This window comes from Rhinolophus ferrumequinum, chromosome 19 (genome assembly GCF_004115265.2).
Source record: "Rhinolophus ferrumequinum isolate MPI-CBG mRhiFer1 chromosome 19, mRhiFer1_v1.p, whole genome shotgun sequence".
Classification (NCBI taxonomy): Eukaryota; Metazoa; Chordata; class Mammalia; order Chiroptera; family Rhinolophidae; genus Rhinolophus; species Rhinolophus ferrumequinum.
Genome location: NC_046302.1, coordinates 41,587,789 through 41,593,788, shown reverse-complemented (window position 1 = coordinate 41,593,788; position 6,000 = coordinate 41,587,789).

Genomic DNA, 6,000 nt, shown 5'->3' with positions numbered 1-6,000 from the left:
GATTAGCTCTAAAGCTCATCACTCAGCACAATCACAGCTGCAGCTGGGTTGAGTGGAAAACAAAAGCAGGGATTTTCTTCTCCCAGTACACAAGCAGAAAAATACAGCCCAGACGCAGCCCTTCTCCCCAAGGCGACTGTGATTGTTCATTGACCTAACAGCTAGAGCTCCCTTGAAGGGTTTTTATGCCCCTCAGAGCTAAGAGTTCTTTAAGATCTGTTTACTTTTTATTTTTAAATAATTATAGATTCACAGGGAGTTGCAAAAATAGCACAGAGGAGTGCCACGTACCCTTCCCCCTGCTCCCCCAAAGGCTCCATTGTACATAACTATACGACAGTACCAAAGCCAGGAAATTGACACGTATGTAGCGCTACGCCATTTCATCACATGTGTAGTTTCCTGTAACTGCCACCCCACTGGAGAAAGAACTATTCTAGCATCACAGAGGTTTCCCTCCTGGTACCCCTCCCGTCATTCCCCCATCTCTAATCCCTGGCAACCAGTAATCTCTTCACCATCTCTCCAATTTTGTTATTCCCAGAATGTTGTATTAATGAAATCATACAGCATGTGACATTTTGAGATTAACTTTTGGGAGACTGTTCCAAATACACTGTTATGAACATTCGTGTAGAGATTTTTTTGTGGACAGAAGCTTCCATTTTCTCTAGGATAAATGTGCCATTGCTGGGTCCTGTGCTAAGTGTCTGCTTAGTTTTTTTAAGAAACTGCCAAACAGTTTGCAGAGTGTCTGTCCCATTTTACATTTCCCATCAACAATGTATGAGATCCAGTTTCTCCACATCCTCGCCAGCATTTGGTGGTGAGCATATCACGCAAGTGGGCCAATCAGAGCTTCTCCCAGATGTTAGCTGGCGATGCTGAAAGATGTAAACTCTTGACTGAGCTCAATAGTTGTGAGATGCATTAATTATGTTTTTTTGTGTTTTTTTTTTAATTTTCTGTATTTCTGGTGCTTTGACATCTGGGGCCTTGCTGACTGGAGAGACGGCCCCTCCCAGGTCTAGCCAATTTCTAAAGATAGCAAATGATTCTCCTGCAAGTGGGCCCTTCATATGCAAACTAACCAGTCCAGAGCCCCACCCTCTCACCCCCCAACCACTTCCTTTGTTGGATTTTATACTCCAGGCTACTTTACCCCTGCCCTAATCACCCCAGGGCCAGATATCAGACCCCTAGGGGCAGTCCCTACACCCCAGAACCTTCTGAAATTTCTCAAACTAGCCAATCCTAAACCTGCTCAGCCTGCTGGCCCATTCTTTCCCACAGAAACCATAATAAAGTCTCGGGCCCACATTTTCCTCCTGCCCACTCCGCTTCCTGACCCTCCCTGGTGCTGCACTGTGTGGCCCTGCATGGCAGGGTGAGCCCCCACCTCTTGGGAACCGTGAGTAACATACTATTTGGTTGATGCAAAAGTAATTGTGGTTTAAAAGTTAAAAATAATTGCAAAAAACACGATTACTTTTGCACCAACCTAATATCTTTTCAATGGCAATTGTCTCCTGATCTGTTGGCCTCACTGTACGTGAATAATAAAACCGACATTTTAAAACATGAGGACAATGTATGCTCACGTACATTGCTGGTGGTCCCCTTTACCCCCCAGGAGGAGAGCCTACCTGAGAATGAAGTGCCCCTAAAGAAACACAAAGCACAGACAATGTATCCTGAGGGAATCATTTTAGGCCCCAGATCCTCCAGTGCCTGAAAAGCACCCCAGACCTCCTAGTTACATAAGCAATTGCTTTTTTTTTCCTTAACCTATTTTAGATTGGATTGCCTGTCCCTGGCAACCTGACAGATGAACAGATAGGTCATGGTGCCCCCTGCCCAGGCTCTGTGTAAGACCCAGACTTCCAGGAATGCTGCAGAAACAGTCCTTACTTAGCTGCAACCTGGCAAAGGAAAGAGTTGGCAGGTGGTGGGCACAAAGCCCAGGCTGGAGCATCCTCTCACGGTTAGTGGGGACAGCAGCTCTCCGGGCTCAGTTCCTTCACCTGTAAAAGAAACGGTTAGGCTAGATGGCCCTATGGGCCCTCCTTGCTCATCTCCCCTAATTCTCTAAGTTTTCATTTCAAAGGAAAAATAATATTACTACGTTTCCCCAAAAATAAGGCCTAGCCGGACAATCAGCTTTAATGCGTCTTTGGAGCAAAAATTAATATAAGATTCAGTATTGTATTATACTATATTATTCCCAGTTGTATATTATAGTAAAATAAGACCGGGTCTTATATTAATTTTTGCTCCAAAAGACGCATTAGAGCTGATTGTCCGGCTAGGTCTTATTTTCGGGGAAACACGGTAGCATTCACTACAAGTCAGGCATTGCGCTGAATGAGTCATAAACATTACTCATTGAATCCTTGTAACAGCCCTAGGAGGGTATGACTATCCCCATTCTTCAGATGAGGAAGCCGAGTCACAGACGGGTGAAGGTCACGCTCCTGAGCGAAAGAACTGGGGTTAGACGCGCGCGCTCTGGCTTAGGGTTCCTGCTCACGACCACTGCTCAGCCCTTGGCCTCCCTCTCTCGTGGTTCCAACCGTAGGAAGTTCTGTGTCTAACCTGAATCCTCATCCCCTTCACTCTTTTCTACAGTCTTTTCTTTCCCGGACTTAAGCATCTACGTCTTTTCAGACTTCCCTCAAAAGTAGGAGCTTCTGTTATTTTAAACATTTTCTTTGCTCTCTACATTCCCTCCCACATTCCCCTCATGTAATTCTCAATGGGGCATATAGTGCGGAGGCCTACGTCCTGGGGACCACGTCAGGCAAAGGCCTGTGGAAGGGGAGGGAATGGCAATTACAGAGCACGTGTCCAAAGGCTAAGTAAAAGAGCCTGGGGACCGGAAGGGGAGGAGAAGAAGAGGGCAGCAGCTGAAATCCTGCAGGGGGACCCCGCTATTGAAGAGTTGGGTGCCTGGGTCAACTGTCTCCCCTTTGTGAAAAGTCCCAGGATGGGGTGTTCTTTTCATCTTCCCAACATCCCATAATATAGTTTTCACTCCCCACTGTCACTGCCACCACTGTTTTACAAATGAGGACACTTGCCCTGATATTTTAGCTGATATTTTAGGTAAATGGTGTTACTGAGATTTACATTCAGGTCTGACTTCAAAGCTCATGTCTTTTGTAGTACATCATGAAATCAGTGCATGGCACTACGTTGTTTGTGGCTGCCATGGAGGATGGGGACTGCCCCTGGTCACGGGCAACTTCTTTCTTTGGAAGCTGAAGTCTAGCTTACGTGGTGGGTGCCCACCGTGCAAGGCAGCCACCAGAGTAGTGACATGAGTTGGGATACTTGTGCCCAGGAGCTGGCAATCGAAAGTGGGGTGTGGGGGTCTCTTCTGTAACAATAGCCTTGAAGGTCCTTGCACCCCGACTGAAAGAGGGTACCTCATTCTCAAGGAGAAATGTCTCCAACAACTATTTGCCAACCCAAAAGGGCAATGTGAGAGCCCTTGGGACAATGCTGCCACGCCCTAGGCAGCAGGTGGTGGCAGTTTGAACTCTAAGTGCAGAGGCAGCTCTTAAACATGGTGGACAGCCCCCTCCTCCAGCTGTGCCAGGGGTCTCCACTCACTGTCTGCCCTGCCGCCCCCCACCCAGGACGAAGAGCTCATTCTGGTGCATTAGATGCCCAACTGGTGAGACCAGTTCTCTGAGCCTGGAAGGAAGTGATGGGGGAGGGCGGGGCTTGCCTCAGCCCTGGGAAGAATTTTCTAAACTCAGAGGGGAGCAAAATTGGGACCCAGCCTTGTGCCGTGTCCTCTTCTCTCTGGTGATGGACTTTCTGACATTGTTAGCAGTTCTGGGACTGTTGTGGAGCTTCAAACCACAGCTTACCAGCCCCTTCCAGCATCGCTTTCTGCCCAGCAGGGTCTTCACCAGGCGGCTCACACACCACACATGCCTGCACACGCCTTTATCTAGTGGCCTGTCGTTTATGTAGTGGGCCACCAGTCGGGACGGTAATTCAACGTGTGAAGCCCCACCCTACGCTGCCTTTCTAGCGGCCAGGCTGCCCCTTGCCCACACCGCGATGCTCTCGCATTTGGAGGACAGAGCTGGTATTTCCATTAACAGGGTGTGAGCACAGCGCTTCCAGGGGCTGGCCTCCCGGGAACTTTGCCACAGCAGCGGCATTGCCTGCCCTCCCCACCAGGGAGCGCTGGAAAAGAAAACTTCACAGGCTGTTCATTAGACGCCATTTCCTCTAGAATCCAGGGCTGTCCAAACTTTTCTCCACGGTTTTCACCAAGGGCCGTATGCGGGAAAATACACACACAGCCGGGCCACTCACTCGAGGTGAAGCACGCATTGCCTCACCTGGTTTATTTAAGTAAACTAAATATACTTTTGGAATTTGCTGCGGGCCAATTAACGATGGATGGCAGACCACAGTTGGCCCGCGGGCCGCAGTTTGGACACCCCTGCTAGATTCTCCAGCAATTTTTCTAATGCTCTCTTCCCACTGCAACGTATCCAAACAATACGTTTTCCTGGTCTCACCCCTACACTTTGCCACTTACTCACCGTGAAATTTCCTGCGATTTCAGTAATTTATGGTTAACACCATGGGGGGTGGCGATCTTCTCTCCTGATCCACAAGTCCTTTAAATCCCTTGACATGGAGCCTTTTAGGGCACTTTCCTTCAAAACTGTTGAGTTTTCAGGCAACTGAGTCCCAAAGAGACTTAAGACTCTCTGTGCCTCACTTTCCTTATCTGTAAAACAGTGGTAATATGCCCTTATAAAGTTTTTGTGAGGATTCCACGAATAATTACAGGTAATATGCTTAGAACAGTGCCTGGCACAGAGTAAGTTCTCACTAAATGTTTGTTGCTGCTGCTGTTATTTTCACGCGTCCTGGGCCTGGCTGTAGAATTTCCTCTCAGGCCTACAGCTCCCGTGCTCAGGGGGTCTCCCCCAGCCTTTCAGTATCAGGGGATCTTTGGAGAGCTGAAATTGGGTGGGAGGTAACAACTTTCCTTCCGATGCTCTGAAAGCCAACCCGCTAGCATCAGGCGGAGGCTTCTGGCCCCTCCAAGCCCACTTGGGACCCAGGAGGGGAAGGGGCTCAGGACGCTTGCAGACTTTCAGGTTGGACAGTGCCCAGAGAGTGGGGCCTCTGTCCTGAGCAGAGCTCAGATTCTGCCACTTTCCAGGTTCTGGACAAGGAAGGGCCTGGCTTAGTTCCACTACAAGTTCGAGGCTCTTGTGGACTAAAATGACAGCTGTCATAGGCTACCTCCCTGGAGTCCTTACAGCATCGAATTAATGATCCTTAATATGCTGAAATCCAGATTTCAGGTGCATCAGTGTTAAGTCTGGTTCCATGGGCTGGCCTGTGTGTCTGCAGTTGGAGGCCCGTACACTGCACAGACCTTCCCCTTGGGGCTTTGTTACTAGGCGAGCGACTCAAGGCTGGGACCCGGTACGTGTCATCTTTGCAGAACGATGTCTAACTCCGGAGGTGCTGGGAGAAAGACGGAAGGAAGAGGAGCCTTCGAGGACCAGCGCTCCCGCTGCCTTCGCGGGGCAATAGCGACACCTGGCGGTCATCGCAGGAAGCGGAAAGCCCGCAGAGGCACTCCCTACTTGTCTTCTAGTTCTCTCGTCGCCTACTTCTTCCTTCCATCCCCTCTCGGTCACGGCCGGTGCCCGGCCCCTCAGGTCTGCCCTGCTTTGGGACTGCGCTCTTCCGGCCCCTTCCAGCTCGTCCCCAACGCCGCGTGCCCGGGCTCCTCCACCCCTCCCGGGGACAAACCCTGCCCAGGCCAGTTGACTCTAGTCTCCCTACAGGATACCTGTTTCCTGGCTGCCTGTTGATCTCCCCGTAAACATCGCCCCTGCCAGCCCCTTCACCCAGGCTCCTGTCGGCAGTCCTGTGGGAATTCAGAGCCAGTGCTGACGAGCCTCCCCGGGGAACGGAGGTGTCCTCTCCTTCATGCTGTCACCTGGCAAA